Source organism: Bos taurus, chromosome 6 (genome assembly GCF_002263795.3).
Source record: "Bos taurus isolate L1 Dominette 01449 registration number 42190680 breed Hereford chromosome 6, ARS-UCD2.0, whole genome shotgun sequence".
In the NCBI taxonomy this organism is placed as follows: domain Eukaryota; kingdom Metazoa; phylum Chordata; class Mammalia; order Artiodactyla; family Bovidae; genus Bos; species Bos taurus.
The window spans coordinates 103,033,421-103,050,464 of record NC_037333.1 but is presented as its reverse complement, the minus strand read 5'-3'; the positions used below and the strand labels follow the sequence as shown (position 1 = coordinate 103,050,464).

Here is a 17,044-nt window from a genome sequence, read left to right as displayed (position 1 = left end):
CAAGGATAGATTTCTGTTGTTTTAGGACCACACCACCCAGTTTGTGGCCATTTGTTATAGCAGCCCCAGGAAACTAACCCAGATGGCACAAAGAAAATGAAAAGAAAATCCACAGGAGAAAATATTTGCAAGTCATATACCCAATAGTGAACTCGCTCAGTCGTGTCCGACTCTTTGTGACCCCATGGACTATAGCTTACAAGGCTCCTCTATCCAAGGAATTTTCCAGGCAAGAGTACTGGAGTGGGTTACCATTTCCTTCTCCAGGGGATCTTCCCGACCCAGGGATCGAACCTGGGTCTCCTGCATTGCAGACAGACACTTTACCATCTGAGCCACCAGGGAAGCCTCCCATATATCCAATAAGAGGCTGTCAACTACAAATTGGCACTTATCAAGGGCGCTGCCAATGACTGAACAACAAAGGCATTTGCCATCTGCCTCTAAGAAAATCGAACCCCATTCTGCTGACCTTCAACAACCCCTGAGGGAGTTCAAAGTAGGGTGAGGCACTCTGTACTCCAGGGAACCTGGTGGACAGGTCTTTAGATTGTGGATGTTTTTAGGAACAAATTTCATGATCTCAACCCTTGCATCTCCTCATATCTAGAGAAGCACTATATCCCTTCATGGTGACATCAGATCCTCATGACTAACAAAAAATCTTTTGTAAAGTGAGTGCTTCATGGTACTCCCCCTTCACCCAAACCTTATATATTGACTTTCCCCCATTGCCGCTTTGGAGCAGCCTCTCAGAGCTGTCTGAGATGCTGCCTCCCGGGCTGCAGTCCTCATTTTGCCCCATATAAAACTTAACTCTCAATTCTCAAGTTGTACATCTTTTTTTAGTCGACAGGGCCTATATCCAGAATACAGAAAGAACTCTTACAACTCAACAATCGAGACAAACAACCTCATTTTTAAATAGGCAAAGGATTTAAATAGGTATTTTTCCAAGGAAGATATATACCAACAGCCAATAGACAGATGAAAATGTGCTCAACATCACTAGTCATTAATGAAAATCAAAACCACAGTGAGACAGCACTTCACATCCACTAGAGGAAAAAACACCTGTTTTAAGCCTCCCAGCTTGTGGTATTTTGTTATAGCAGCCCTGGGAAACTGTGTGTATGTGCGCACACACATATACATGATTTTTTCTTTTTTTTATATTGAAGTAAAATTGATTTTCAATATTGTGTTAGTTTCAGGTATATAGCAAAGTGATTCACATATACATACATATATATATATTTCAGATTCTTATACAGGTTATTACAACATATTGAATATAGTTCTCTGTGCTATACAGTAAATCCTTGCTGTTTATTTATTTTATATATAGAATATATAGTGTATACTTTATATATTGTATATTATATATATTTTTTATATAGAATATATAGTATCTGTTAATCCTGTACTAATTTATCCCTCCCCCCTTTCCCCTTTAGTAATTGTTTTTTTTTTCTATGTCTGTGAGTCTATTTCTGTCTTGTAAATAAATCATTTGTATTGAATATTATTTTTTAGATTCCACATATGAGTGATACCATATAATATCTGCCTTTCCCGTGTGGCTCACCTGGTAAAGAATCCACCTGCAATGCAAGAGACCTGGGTTCGATCCCTGGATTGGGAAGATCCCATGGAGAAGGGAAAGTCTTCCCACTCCAGTATTCTGACCTGGAGAATTCCACGGACTATACAGTCCATGGGGTCGCAAGGAGTCGGACATGACTGAGCAACCTTCACATGACTGAGCAACCGTCACTCACTTCATCTAACTTCACTCAGAATTAACAGTCTTCCATGTTTCTGCAAATGGCAATATTTCATTATTTTTTATGGCAATATTTCATTCTTTTGGGGGAGTGAGTAGTATTCCATTGTTCATATGGACCACATCTTTATGCATTCAGTGAATGGACATACAGGTTGTCTCCATGTCTTGCCTATTGTAAACAGGGCTGCAAAGAACTTTGGGGTGCATGTATCTTTTTGATTCTGGTTTTCTCCAGATATATACCCAAAGGTGGGATTGATGGATAATATGGTAACTTTATTTTTAGTTTTCTAAGGAACCTCCATACTGTTCTTCATAGTGGCAGCATCAATTTATACTCCCATCAACAGTGTAGGAGGGTTTCTTTTCTCCACACCCTCTCCATAATTTATTTGTAGACATTTTGATAATGGCCATTCTGACCAGTGTGAGATGGGACCTCATGGTAGTTTTGATCTGCACTTCTCTAATAATGATCAATGTTGAATATATATGATTTATTTTTAAATTGACTTTTAACCATTAGGCAAGGGAACTAAACAAAACCCTCAAGGCTGAGAGGAGCCATGTCCATGCCCACAACCTACCAATGACAGCTGTAACCAGGCCTGACCCAAGACATTAAACCATTAACTATGGCCTCCAAGAGGCAGCCTCAGAACAGGTGTCAGGAGGGAAAGGCAGAGAAAGTGAGGCAAGGGGTTGACAACACACAGGGGGAGCAATGGTCAAAGTGTTGCCTGAGGGCCAAAGCAGACCATAAGCAAGACCCAGAGCCAGTTCATGGCACACAGCATCCTTCAGATGCTGCAAATGGATCTCACTCACATGATCAGATGTCAATGTCATAGCACAACACAAGAAGCTCTAAGTGCTGAAGAACCAGAGCCTCTCCTCAGAGATGGTGGCAATACAGCCCAGGACTGTCTCGTGTTTCGGACGCATGTCTCCAAGTGCCATCCATACCTTCCTGCTAACCCACAGACATCTCATAATACGCAGCCCAGAACTGGGCTCCCCACTTCCCATCCTTACATCTGTGTTTCTCTCAAGTTCCTCACCCCAGGAAATACCCCATCAGCCCCCTAGGCCAGAAATCTGGGTGTCCTTGGGCTTCCCTGGTGGCTCAGATGGTAAAGAATCTGCCTGACATGCAGGAGACCTGGATTTGACCCCTGGGTCAGGAAGATCCCTTGGAGAAGGACATGGCAACCCACTCGAGTATTCTTGCCTGGAAAAATCCCATGCACAGAGGAGACCGGCAGCCTACAGTCCATGGGGTCACAGAGTCCAAGACCACTGAGTGAGTTCTTCTAAGCTACTAGCTAATAACCACCACCAGATTATTCTAACATCAGTGATTTTCAAACTGCTGTGCACCAGAAGCCCTGGAGCCTAATGAATCTCACAGAAGCCTAAAGTTCCCCCATGATTCTCCTGCTCCTCATGTTTCAGAGCCGTTCCATTTGATTTATCAGTAATAAATAAATAATAAATAAATAAAACGCAGCTACTGATCTTGAGGGGCACTCCTGAGTGTCGGGATGCGGTGCAAGCCATTTATAAACATTATTTCTCAGGCAACTCCTTGGAGCAAATAGTTTATTTCCCTCACTTTATAGATGAAGGCAGAGCTCAGGAAGGTTAACTAAGTTCCAGGAGGTCACACAGCCCAGTGGGGAGCAGCAGAAGCGGAATCTCTTCAGAGTCTCTTTGAGCACAAGGCGCTTCACCTCGCCAAGGGCAGGAATTAGAGGCTTGGAGCACGAGGCCGGTCCTCAGGACCTACGGCCAGCAGCACAGGAGCCTCAAGGGGCCAGGCACAAGCTCTCAGTCCAGGGCAACTGTTCCTAGCCCTGCTGACCACTGGAAAAGCCCAGAGAATTGACTGTTCATACCCGTGCCCAGCTCCACCTGGCCACTGAATCAGAACTCTCCAGGGGCCAAGATGGTATCATATTCTCAACTACCTGGGCAACTAGAGTTAAAAAAAAAAAATTGGCTCCAGCAGCGGTTCTCAACCTTGGCTGAAAATTCCTGATGCCCAGGCCCTGCTCCATCTCAGTGACTCAGCATCCTGGAGTGGGTACAGGTCTCAGTGGTTGTTTAAGGTCCTCAGGTGATTCTAACGTGCAGCCAAAGCTCTAGCCGCTGGTTTCGGGCCTTGCTTGTTCCAGGTGTGGCCTCCAGGTCTGGAGCACTGGCACAGCCAGGGAGCTCGTTAGAAATGCAAGATTTCAGGCCCAACCCAGACCTGCTGAATCGGAAATGTGGGGGTGAGTTCAGCCAGCCGTTCAGGTGCCGCTGATGCAAGTTCAAGGATGAGAATCTCTTGCAACTCAAAAGTGGGTCCACAGACCAGTAGCGTCAGCATCTCCGGGATTGCCTGAGAGATACAGGGTCTCAGGCCCCCATCCCCAGACCCACTGACTCAGAACCTGCATTTTAACTAGATGCCCAGGTGAGTCAAGCACACAGTGAAGAGAGGATCTGCCCTTCTTCCCCTTTCCCTGCTCCCTTCTGCTCTGGATTAGCTCTCATCTCACCAGGAAGGAGGCCACGGTCCTGATGCTCTGGTGCACACAGGCCACTGGAAGGAACAAGGTTAGAGACACGCAAGCCTGGGTTACACGCTGACTAACTGACTCAGCAACTGAGAGCAGGCCTGGGTGACCTTAATGTAGTGCTTCTCAAACTTTAATGCACTTGAGAACGACAAGCTCCTTGAATGCCCCTTAGCTGGCCCATCCCCAGTAATGCTGATCAAATGGGTTGGGCCCATGAGTCAGCATTTCCACAGGTGATGTCATGCCGGAGGTCCCAGGATCACACTTGGCTAACCCTGATTTAGTGTGGATGGAGGAGGCTGGTAGGCTACAGTCCAGGGGGTCACAAAGAGTCAGACACAACTGAGCGACTTCACTTTCTTTCTTTTCTGCAGCCAATCTATCAGGGTTCGAATCCAACTTTAGCATGCACTGACTGCAGCCCTGTGTCCCACCTGGCTAAGGAGCCTAGTGGTGATTCCAACTTCATAACTTGTTATGAAGAGGCAGTAGACTGACAACTAAAGTGCTTACGTGAGTACAAGTGGACCCATAGTTTTAAGTTTTACTACACACACAGGGATTCTCTAGTAGCTCAGCTGGTGAAGAATCTGCCTGCAATATGGGAGACCTGGGTTCAATTCCTGGGTCAGGAAGATCCCCTGGAGAAGGGAACAGCTACCCACTTCAATATTCTGGCCAGGAGAATTTCATGGACCATCTAATATAGTCCATGGGTCGCAAAGAGTCGGACACGACTGAGCGACTTTCACTTTCACACTACCATCAAAACCACAGCCACCACCATCCCTACCATCGGCACCTCCCACCAGCAGCCCTACTACGACATCACCCTCACCACCACCATCCTCACAACCATCATCAATACCATCACCATCACCATCGTCTCCACCACCAACACAATATTACCATCACCTGCAACACCACCGCCTCTCTCACCACCACCATCACCACCATCACGTGTAAATCCTGTGCTGCTCCAGCCCTGGCCTGGGCTTCTTCCTCACCCCAAAGACCCCCAGGGGGCCAGCCTGTACTGGGCCTGGGGAAAAAGAGGGGACCCAGCCCCGGCCCCACCCTTGGTCACTCATGACCCATTCCACAAGCCTGTCCCACACAGGGCATTAATGTGAGGACAGCCAGGGTGCATGGGAGCCTCAGGGTGGCCTTGGCCATGTTCTCCAAAGTGACTTTCTGTCCCCGGATGCCCGGGGCCCTGGGACTCTCTTCCTCAGGGCTAGAAGGAATGTGTGAAGGAGGAGGCGTCTCTTCCCTTATCAGTAACCAATACCCATCACCATAACCACCCTCACACCACCACCACCAATACCAGCACCATCACCAATATCATCACCATCACCACTCTCCCCAGTACCCCACCACTCCATCAGCATCATTTCCACCATCACTACCATCACCACCGCCACCAAATTATCATGATCACCAACACCCATCACCAAAACTACCCTCAAACCACCACCAATACCATCACCACCACTACCATCACCACCGCCAGCACCAAAGTCACTTTCACCGCCACCTCCATCATCAGCATCACCATAATTACCACCAGCTCCATCACCCACACCACCACCACCCTTCTTACCACAACACCATCACCATCACCACCCTCCCCACCACCCTCCCAGCACTACCATCATGACCCCCACCACTGGGTATTCACAATACAGCCCCAGTCATCAAAGACTGTTAGCCTAGATGGACAGGCAGACAAGAGTCTGGGGGAGAGAGAGAATACAGAACCTCCTGTCGTGTAGACCAGCGGCCCCCAACCATTTTGGCACCAGGGAGTGGTTTCATGGAAGACAATTTTCCCATGGACCTGCAGGGGGATGGCCTGGGATGATCCGAGCACACTGCATGTACTGTGCACTCTATCTCTATCATTATTACATCAGCTCCACCTCAGATCATCAGGTGTTAGATCCTGGGGGCGGGGGACCCCTGCTTGGTTAGACCAACTCAGTTCAGCGTTTGTTCAGAGACAAATGCCAAGGAAATGAATGCAAAATAGTGATGGGTGTGGGAAGGTGGAAGAGGGATCTTTACATGTCCTGCATGTTGGTGGTCCAATCTCAGAAACCACCTAGACCAGGTGAGACTAGGGCTGTGCTTCTTTCATCTCCAGATGTCAACTCCGGGTACAGGGCCTGGCCATGGAATCAGGAATGAGTCCACAGACTTGACTTTTCAAAGTCACTTTCCTACTCAGTTTATGCTTCCATTAAATAGGGAAAATGCTAATTTCAAAGTTGCTGAAGTATATATTCTTACAGAGCTATGAAGATATCTAATAGTTAAGCATTATTGATATTCATCATTAATAACTGAAACTAACAGAAAAGCTGAACTTCTCACTTCTCCACAGGCTCCTCAATTGACGCTGACCACTCTTCCCAGGACACACACCACACCACTAGAGAATTCTCAGCCCACTCTCTTCCAGTAATGAAAATCCTCTGAAATCTCAGTCCAATGTTCTAGTATCTACAGTCCTGCCTTCAGGCGAGTTGCGACCCCCTCAGCCTGAACCGGCAGGCGAGCTCAGGACAGCTGCCCAGAGCAAGTGATGCTCCTGTCTACACTCCCCAGCACACTAGCTGAGATGCCAGCCCCTCAGCTTTACATCCTGCTGATCTTTCAACTTCCTCCAGCTGGCTATGCCCTGGTCCCTTGGCACCAACCGAGCAATCTGCAGACAAGATTAATAAATCCCAGCTGCAGAAAGCAGTGCCTCTAATGAGGACGGAGCCAGGACAGGGCAAGATAACGAGACCCAGGCCAGTCCCATGTCTAAATCCTGTGCTTCTCCAGCCTTAGCCTGGACTTCTTCCTTGCACCCAAGACCACCAGCGGGCCAGCCTGTACTGGGCCTGGGGGAAAAGAGAGAACCCAGCCCCGGCCCCACCCTTGGTCATTCATGACCCATCCCACCAGCTTGGCCCACACAGGGCATTATTGTTAGGACAGCCAGCCAGGGCACGGGAGCCTCAGGGTGGCAGTGGCCATGTTCCCCAAACTGACTTTCTATCCCAGATGCCCAGGGCCTTAGAACTCTCTTCTTCAGGGCTAGAAGGAATGTTTGAAGGAGGAGGCATCTCTTACCTGCAAGGTTCTGCTCAGGCAGCATCCTTGCCCAGGATGTTGGCCCTGCCCATCTGTTCACTCCACAAACACTGAATGTACATCTCCTGGGCTCCCGGCTTGAGTACAGACGATGAAATGGGAACAGCTGCTGCCCCTGCATTACCCACGATCTGGCAGGGGTGGTGGCTTATAATCAGATGACTGCAATGAAATAAGGTCAGTGCTCAGAGCCTGGAGGGCTTCCTGGAGAAGGGAGCCCTTAAGTCATGTCTTCATGGAGAGGTAGGGATCCCAGATTAGTAAAGGATAAAAAAAACAAAGACACCAAGCCCTACTATGCGTGTGTGAATTTCTATATGTTCCCACAAGCATGGAGAGAATGTAGTTCTTTCTTTATTCTCCTCTTGGTTTGAATAGTTACAATAAAAATAGGATTTTAGTAATTTTAGAAGGCAACACAATAAACATGTAAAGCAAGAAGAGAAATGAAAAATTTAAGGAAAGTTGACCCAAAAGGAAAGATTCTGAAAATGAAATGATTTCTCTAAAGAAGGTAGAATGAATTCTGTCAAAAGTCTGTGTCTCTGATTCAAGACTGGTCCCCAGGAGGCTGATCAGAATGGAACTGTGGAGTAAGTAGTTCTCTCCACCTAGAGGTGATGGAGATGCCGAAGAGGCCAGAGACCCAAGGGTGGATGGTGAACAGAGCCGAGCCTCACCAAGCCTCTCCTGCTAGGAGTACAAATTGAAAAGTACAAACTTTTCAATTTGCAAAGTTTCAAAACTGCAGAAAAGTCCCAAGAATAGTATAGTGAACTCTCCACATCTTCCTTAGACTCACCAATAGTTCACAGTTTCCCTCTGCTACTTTATCGATGTTTCTATACATCGATAGAATCTATACAATCTATAGATCTATAGCGATAGAATTGATACATCTATAAAAGTCTATTTTTATGAACCACTTGAAAATAAATTGCAGACACCACAACAGCTCACCCTCAGTGCTGTGGCTTTCATCTCTTAACATCAAAGACATGATGAGATCACAACACAATTATCAAAACCAGGAGATTTTACCACTGATACGTTTCCCACTCCAATGTATGTCACCAATTGTTGCAGTGATGTCCTACTTAGCAAAATGATTCTTTTTCTTGACCCAGCACTTTAATTAAAGAGCAGTTGTATGCAGGGTGAGGTCATGTCTCTGTCAGAGGTACTCCAAACCACAAACTTCCCCAAATAATCAAGTGGAAAAGTAAAACATAAAGACAATCAGAATAATAAGCCTCATTAGAATAATCTTTGACAAGTAGTAGGACAGGGCAGCTGGAAAGGGTTCTAGGCACCATGATTGAGGATGATGAACCCTCAGGTGATACCAACCTTGGACTTCGGCTCTGTGTCTAAGAAAAACACAAACCACATGCCCACGGGCATGACAGTGGGGTCCTTCTGTCCTTGGGAGCTGGCAGCCGGGTCAGGTGGGCCACAGTGCAGAAGAGCAGGGGATCTGGGCTCCCACCTCGCAACTGCTGAGTCTACCTGGAGAAGTCACATAGACACTGTGGGCCTCGGTTTCCCCATCTGCAGGGATGGAGTCTGGCCACTTCCTCACCCTCTGCCCCCTCATTCATGGCCACCCTGAGCCCTGCTGAGTTCTAATCCAGGGTCCCTGATCTGGGTGTCTACCACTACGTTTCTGAGAATCTGAAACAGTAAAATATATTCACAGACTGTCGCTGGTGCCTCACTGCCCTCAGGGTGAAAACCAAACTCCTTGGCTTGGATAAAGCCCTTCCTCATTTGTCCCCTCCTCCTCCTCCCCATGAATCCCCTGAGACTCTCCTCACCAGTATCCCAACCAATGTCAGAAAGCAGCAGCCCTAACCAGCAGTGGTGTTTTCTCCAGAGCATTGATTGTTAAAGCCATGGAGGCCCAGAGAGGTTGAGGAACTGGCCCAAGTCCAGCAGCTCAGGAGTAACAGAACTGAGGCACCAAGAAATACGCTCCAAACCAGAGCCCTTCAGCCCACATGAGAAGCAAAGTGTTTCATTGACACAGGTCTCGACCTGCATGCTGCCTCTGGACAATGCTGGAAAAGATACTACAACAGTGGTTCAGAAGGTGCTGGGAATAAAGATGAAAGCTGGTGGCTTTTTCTTTATGAAATGCTTTCTTACTTCTGTATAGCTTTAAATTTCACAGTGGAACAATAATAGTAACTAAAATTCCACAAGCACTAAGTGATGAAGAGTCCCACAAACATCTCACTATCACTACATCACTGATACACTATGCACAGGAAACAGAACTGGTGGCCTGATTTCAACTGGGAGCTCATCCCAGCATGGCGGGCATCGGCAGGATTTCCCACTCAGCTCTGCCCAGGCAGGTGGATGCTGCCTTAGACCAGGACCCTGCCCACAACTGGAGCATGCCTACCAATCCTGGACTCCCTCTGCACCTGGAAAAGATTTCCGATTTTTTTCCTTCCAATTGAAGTAACAGATGCCTTATGTGTGTGTGTGTGCTCAGTTGCGTCTGACTCCTTGTGACCCCATGAACTCTAGCCCCCCAGGCTCCTGTGTCCATGGAATTTTCCAGGAAAGAATATTTCAGTGGGTTGTCATTTCCTACTCCAGGGGATCTTCCCAACCCAGGAATCAAACCCACATCTCTTGTGTCTCCTGTATTGGCAGGTGGATTCTTTATCACTGTGTCTCCTGGGAAGCCCCAATAGATGACTCATGGCTCCCTTTAAAGAGCTTAAGAGACTAACTCTATATTTATTTAATGATTATTTTTAATTCTGTCAAGACCCATTATCCTCTCTGAACCCCAGGTTCTTCATCTGTATAAGAAATAGGAACACTGGCATCCAAAGGGCTATAAGAGGAACACTGGCATCCAAAGGGCTATAAGTGAAACTCCTAATAGCAGAGGATGTGTTCTGCTCAGTAGATACAGTGACAGACAGCATCATTACCACTTCCTGACAATCTACTCAGTGTCAGATACCAGGTACTAAAGCTTCATAGATGAAGAAGGCACAGTGCTACCCTGGAGTGATTAGAGGCCTAATGTTGGGGGGTAGGAGGCGGGGGGAGGACAATAAATTCCTAAAGGGCTAGTACTTGACCCTGAGCACAGCAGGAAGCCACTGGAGAGGTTTATGGCCAGGACAAGGTCAAACACCCATGCATTTCTGACTGCTTGCTCAGGGTCAACATGGAGGGCTGCCTGGAGGGGGCCCCCAGGGGCAGAGACAGCGTCCTGAGGCTGTGTGTCTCTCCCTGATAGGGGATAAAGGAGCCTGAGGTGACATTATGGATGTGAATAGTTCAAGAGGCAAAACCATAGGAGTATAGTCCAAGTGAATGACGACAAAGAATTTCTAAAGCTTGAATTGAGCTGTATTTCACATTTTGAAAAGTGAAAAGAAAAGTGAAAGTTGCTCAGTTGTGTCTAACTCTTTGCAACCAACCGACCCCATGGACTGTAGCCCACCAGGCTCCTCTGTCCATGAGATTCTCTAGGCAAGAACACTGGAGTACGTTGCCATTCCCTTCTCCAGGGTATCTTCCTGACCCAGGAATCAAACCTGGGTCACCAGCACTGCAGGCAGATTCTATACCATCTGAGCCACCAAGGAAGCCCTGTATTTTACATTTTAATCTAATTTTAAATCTCTTCAAACATTTACCAAGCTCCTTATCACTCCTACCCCAGGGCTACTTTTCTACAGAAATGGGAAGCAGCACAGTTTCAAGAAAACCAAGAGGATTGGGGCAGGGGTAGGGGGTAGGGGGTGGCAGGTGGGGGTCGGGGGTGGGGAGGTTAGGGGATTAGGTGAGATAACACTTCCCTGTTAAAAAATACAGAAATGGAGGTTCTCTGAGTCAAAGGACTGGCAATGAACATGCAGGAAGACTGGGATCTGAACACAGATCTGTCAGGCCCCAGGGCTTACTCCATAATATCACCCAGTGGGTGACTCTCCTAGCATCACTGACAGCCTGGGTGGCCAGCAAGAGTTAGAGTCTTTCAAAATGGTGGGCACAGTCTTGTCATGAACAGGGACACCTACCTGGACACCCACTGTCAGCCAGCAATCAGGAACGGAGTTCAGGAAGGGAGGCTGTGTTGGCAGTCAGACATCAGTCTTCCTCAAGAGAAAAATATTTAGCAAACACTTATGTAGAGAAGGAGTGAGCCCCACACTCGGACGGGATGTTGAGAAAGGCCACCTGGTCCTACTTCCCCATTGTACTGATGGGGCATGGAGCCCAGAGAGGGTGTGTCTAATGCAAACATACACAAGGAGGCGGGATTTGAACCCAATCCTCTGCTCTCGTTACCCTGGCCTCATGCTTAACCAAGTAAAGGTGTATAAGCGACATTACTGCCTGCTTCAGCAAGTCCTCCATGACTGCCAATGCTCCTGCCCCTGAAAACCTGGGCCTCCCTAAAAAACCCTGGACTTCCCTGTCAGACCCCAGGTTGAATCCTGGCTCCATTTCTTACAGCCTGTAGGACCAACATCAAGTCCTGTTACCTGAGCCAGAGAAAATTCTGTCTCCGGAGAATGCTCCATGGATTACGAGAATTTAGGCCACCCCTGTAGGGTCTGCTAAGAAAAGCAGCCCCTTCCATGGATGGACCCAGAGAGCAGTCAAACAATAACGGCTGCCTTTCCCTGAATGTCAATGCGAAGCCCACTGCTCTCCTCCAATGCCACTACCTACATCAGAGCCACCATCTTATTTTCTCATTGGCTTGGGAAGCACTCGGCTCTGTTCTAACTGAGTGACTCACATGCTGCAGGTCATCCCTCTGTCTAGACTCCTCTGTTCCGCCCCTTTCAAGCCTCCTCAACTCCAAAAGCAAATATGTGCACTAAAGCACTGAAGTTACCCCAAACACCTCAACTCCGACTCACGTCTCCCCAACTTCCAGCCAGTCAGGAATCACTTCCTGCCACTGACTTTTAAAGTTGAGCCTGACTCCTCCCCTTCCGCTTCCATCACCACCCCGCCTCCTTGGCCACGCCCACCACCTGCTTCCTGTCCCTGTTCCAAAGGAACAATATGATGGGGAAATCTTCAGCAGGGATTTCTGCACTTAAAAAGAAGGGCAGGCTACAAAGTTGGTGCAGTATGAACTCCAGTAAAATATAAAGCTAGCACATGTGTTGAGAGGACAAAAAAAAAAAAAAATATATATATATATATATATATATATATAAATAAAGATTAGAGGTGCTTTTCAAATTCTTTTTCCCCCAGGAAATGAAATCTTGTTGTGCAGTCCACATGAATCTGCTCTTGGAAGGACCCACTCCCAAACCTCAGCCTGTTATAATCCCCTTGCTGAGCCCACCCAGAAAGGTGCAGCATGGGTGGAGAGAAGGCAAAGCTCTCCTGCTTAGGGTCCACCGTTCACTAACTCTGACTGTTAAAGACTTATGTAACCTCCTGCAGCACCTGTTTCTTCCTACCTTCTCTGAATAGTGGTTCAGAGACCCAGAGAGGAGCATAAAGCATCCATCCAGGGGTTACTCAATAAATATCACAGTGAAAAGGCAGACTGGATGGATCGGGACAAGATAGTCCAGACCATGTCCGGGGTGGCTGGCTTGGAGACCTCATCCCATCTACCACCACCTGCCTCCTCCACCTTCCAGAAACCCGCAGGTGCCATCAACAGGACAATGCTGCAAAGCCACAAACCCACAGGAAACCAGGCCTCTTGCCCCACACACAGCTACCTCCTCTGGAAAAGGTGACCCTACCCATCCTGCCAGCCAGAGAACAAGAGGAAAGTGGCTGAGGGTGGCCCAGAGTCAGTCTGCATGGGTCTCTTGAGGCCTGACTCCTTTCCCTGAACCCTAAAAGCAGCAGTTAAACCAAGAGCCGCCATATATGAGAGCCTACTCTATGCCAGGCAATGTGTTGGGGATACCCATCTCAATCCATCCTCAAAACCTCCTTGTGAAACAAGTAACAATATTATCCCCATTTGACATAAAAGGAAACTGAGGCTCAAAGAGGTGAAGTCGCCTGCCCAAGGTCCACAGCTTGTTTAAGTGGCAAAGCCAGGACTGAACCCAGGTGTATCTGACTCTAAGGCCACTTTTTAGGTGCCTAAAGAATTGTCAGTTTTGTCTTCTTTCCCCAGGACCCAGCACTATGCCAGGCATGTTCTTTGAATGCATCCAGGAACATTTTTAGGAAGGAAGAGCAAGGCTCCTTCCTGCAAATTGTGCCATCACCTCCAAGAACAAAGAATACTGACAGGATATATCAAACGTCACCAAATTAACAGCAACGCTTATATAAAACAGTACAACTTTTTCAATCATGAGAAACTTTCAATATCATCAGAAAACCACCTACTTCAGTTCCCTACTAAACATAAACACAATTATTGATAAAATTGCTACTCATATTCAGGACCCACGTAACAAAATTCTCATCAACTAGAGGAATGAGAAATAGGAAAAGAAGTTCGTCAAGGCTGTATATTGTCACCCTGTTTATTTAACTTCTATGCAGAGTACATCATGAGCAACGCTGGACTGGAAGAAGCACAAGCTGGAATCATGATTGCCGAGAGAAATATCAATAACCTCAGATATGCAGATGACACCACCCTTATGGCAGAAAGTGAAGAGGAACTAAAAAGCCTCTTGATGAAAGTGAAAGTGGAGAGTGAAAAAGTTGGCTTAAAGCTCAACATTCAGAAAACAAAGACCATGGCATCCGGTCCCATCACTTCATGGGAAATAGATGGGGAAACAGTGGAAACAGTGTCAGACTTTATTTTTCTGGGCTCCAAAATCACTGCAGACGGTGACTGCAGCCATGAAATTAAAAGACGCTTACTCCTTGGAAGGAAAGTTATGACCAACCTAGATAGCATATTGAAAAGCAGAGACATTACTTTGCCAACAAAGGTTCGTCTAGTCAAGCCTATGGTTTTTCCTGTGGTCATGTATGGATGTGAGAGTTGGACTGTGAAGAAGGCTGAGCACCGAAAAATTGATGCTTTTGAACTGTGGTGTTGGAGAAGACTCTTGAGAGTCCCTTGGACTGCAAGGAGACCCAACCAGTCCATTCTGAGGAGATCAGCCCTGGGATTTCTTTGGAAGGAATGATACTGAAGCTGAAACTCCAGTACTTTGGCCACCTGATGTGAAGAGTTGACTCATTGGAAAAGACTCTGATGCTGGGAGGGATTGGGGGCAGGAGGAGAAGGGGACGACAGAGGATGAGATGGCTGGATGGCATCACTGACTCGATGGACGTGAGTCTGAGTGAACTCCGGGAGTTGGTGATGGACAGGGAGGCCTGGCGTGCTGCGATTCATGGGGTCGCAAAGAGTCGGACACGACTGAGTGACTAATCTGATCTGATCTGATGAGAACATGGTGAAACTTCCTTTAGACCATTCTGTGCATATGAGGTTTTGCTTTTTCTTTAGCTTTTCACTGTAAAATCTTACCAGATCCTGAATGAGAGAGAAACTTCGAGGTGGGAAAGAGCAATGGGAACCAATAACTGTGCTGCAAGGGAAATAAAGCATCATGGCAGCACCAACACTCCTCTCCCATCAAATAGAACTTGATACAATTCAACAAATATGCACCCAGTAGTACTAATTGTAACAGTCGCTGATTATGTAACAGTCTATACTAGAAATTCTTCCAAATGCTCCAAATTCTCTATAATTCCACAACCCCATGACATGGGTATTATTAGTGCCCCGATTTAGTGTTCAGGTAGAAAAGACAGAAGTACTTTGACTGGGTGACATAGCTAGCAAGTAGGTGTGGGAGGCTGTGCCCAAGTGGTCTGGTTCCAATGTCCACATTTTTACCGGCTCTGCTATGTAGCTTCCAGGTGTCAGATATTGTGCTAGGTTGTAAAGATAGAGCCACAGGCAAGCCCAGGCACTGCCTCATCCACAAAAAGTCAAAGAAACTATGTTTATAATAAGAAGCCACAGCCATTCTGCATACCTGGGGATAGATGGGTGCCACTCCTTAGGCAGCAAGAAGGCATCAGGTCTTTACATCCATAATCCTGGTTCTCACGAGGTCCTGGAGAAGCACAGGTTGTTTTCCTCATTTAATAGGGACACAATTTCAACTGCATGCAAGTAAAGGACTTGCTCAAATCCTCACCTGAATACAAAGTGTTTGCTCTTTCTGCTGCTATTTCTTGCTGACTCTTCACAAACTCCCTGCACCATTTTGGAATCTCCCCTTTGTTAATGTACAAGGGCCCCTTAACAAGTCCCAGAAAAGGCCCCGGCCATCAGGCCATTTCTCTCTCACCTCTCTTGAAATGAGTCACATAATCACACCGCTGAGAAGAAGCAGGGTGACTGGTGACTTTCAAGCTAAGAACAACTTCTTTTGTGGTTTCCACATCCTTTGTACACCAGCCACTCAATGGGGCTCGATATGCTTAGGGCACTCCTCACCAGACAACTACAGAGCACCTGCTGTGTGCACAGTTGGAGGAGGGGCACACAGAGCTCATCTACATCCTGGCTTCTCTCAAGAGAATGACTCCAGAGCTGCACAGGGCTGAGCTGAAACAAGCGGGGTGAGACCGGGGGTTTGCTACAGGGCTGGGGTGCCTGGACCAAGAAGAACGCATGGCCAGATTACTCACTGCCAGGTTACTACCATCACAGGGAAGGAAGAGGCTTAAGGATGACGTCATCTGGTGCAGACATTTGCCCAGTCCCTTGAATGTGATGGCTCAGGGCTGTGTGTCCCAGTGGTGACCCCACCCGCATGAGGAGTTCAGCTGAGTCAGGGAGGCAGGCGAGGAAATGAATGTAACAAGCCCAGGTGATAACTGCAGACCTGGGGCTGTGGCTCCCAGGAGAGTGTGAAGAAAGAGACATCTGACATGGACCCTGGCAGGAGTGAAATGCAGACATGCAGACAAGGCAGCAGGGGTCTAAAGAAGGTTGAATGGCATTGAGGCAGGAAGAGCAGGAGCATGCACTCCATTCATTCATTAATCCATTTGTTTATTCACTCATTCACTCAACATTCCAGTGGCTGCCCATTTCCAGGCCCTGTCCTGGGCACAGAAGCCTCAGACACAAATCCCACCCAGGTCCTGGACTCCCACCAGTGCGGAAGAAAAACTATGAAAGACAATAGCCTCACAGTTTGGCCAAGTTTGGGACAGAAAGATATGCAGGGCCTAGGGAGTCAGGAAGTACCCGAGGATATGAGCCTGAGCCACCTTTAGAGGGGGCAGAAAGGGTGTGCTATGGCAAGAAAACAGATGTACAGAGACAGGAGGAACGAGGGCAAACTCAAGGAAGACAGATTGTTACATAAGGCAAGGGGCAGTGTTATGGACTGAATGTTTGTGTCCCCCAGAAATTCATATGTTGAAACCCTAATCCCCAATGTGGTGGTATTTGGAGATGAAGCCTTTGGGAAGTGATTAGGCTCACATGACAGGATCAGTGTCCTAATAAGCAGACACACAAGAAAGCTTACTTCCTCTCTCTCTGTCCACTTCACGAATGCACAGTGAGAAG

At 47.3% G+C, this 17,044-nt stretch overlaps 1 protein-coding gene across 6 annotated transcripts in view; it reads right to left on the bottom strand.

Moving 5' to 3' along the window:
• Positions 1-17,044, bottom strand: part of JAKMIP1 (janus kinase and microtubule interacting protein 1) — a 157,431-nt gene that overhangs the window by 120,143 nt on the left and 20,244 nt on the right. Inside the window, exons 1-2 of one of the 6 annotated variants that reach the window (XM_024993397.2) lie at positions 8,854-9,038; positions 7,483-7,665 (exon numbers count right to left, since the gene is read on the bottom strand). The gene's annotated coding sequence lies outside the window, so the exon portion shown is untranslated. 6 annotated transcript variants of the gene reach the window in all.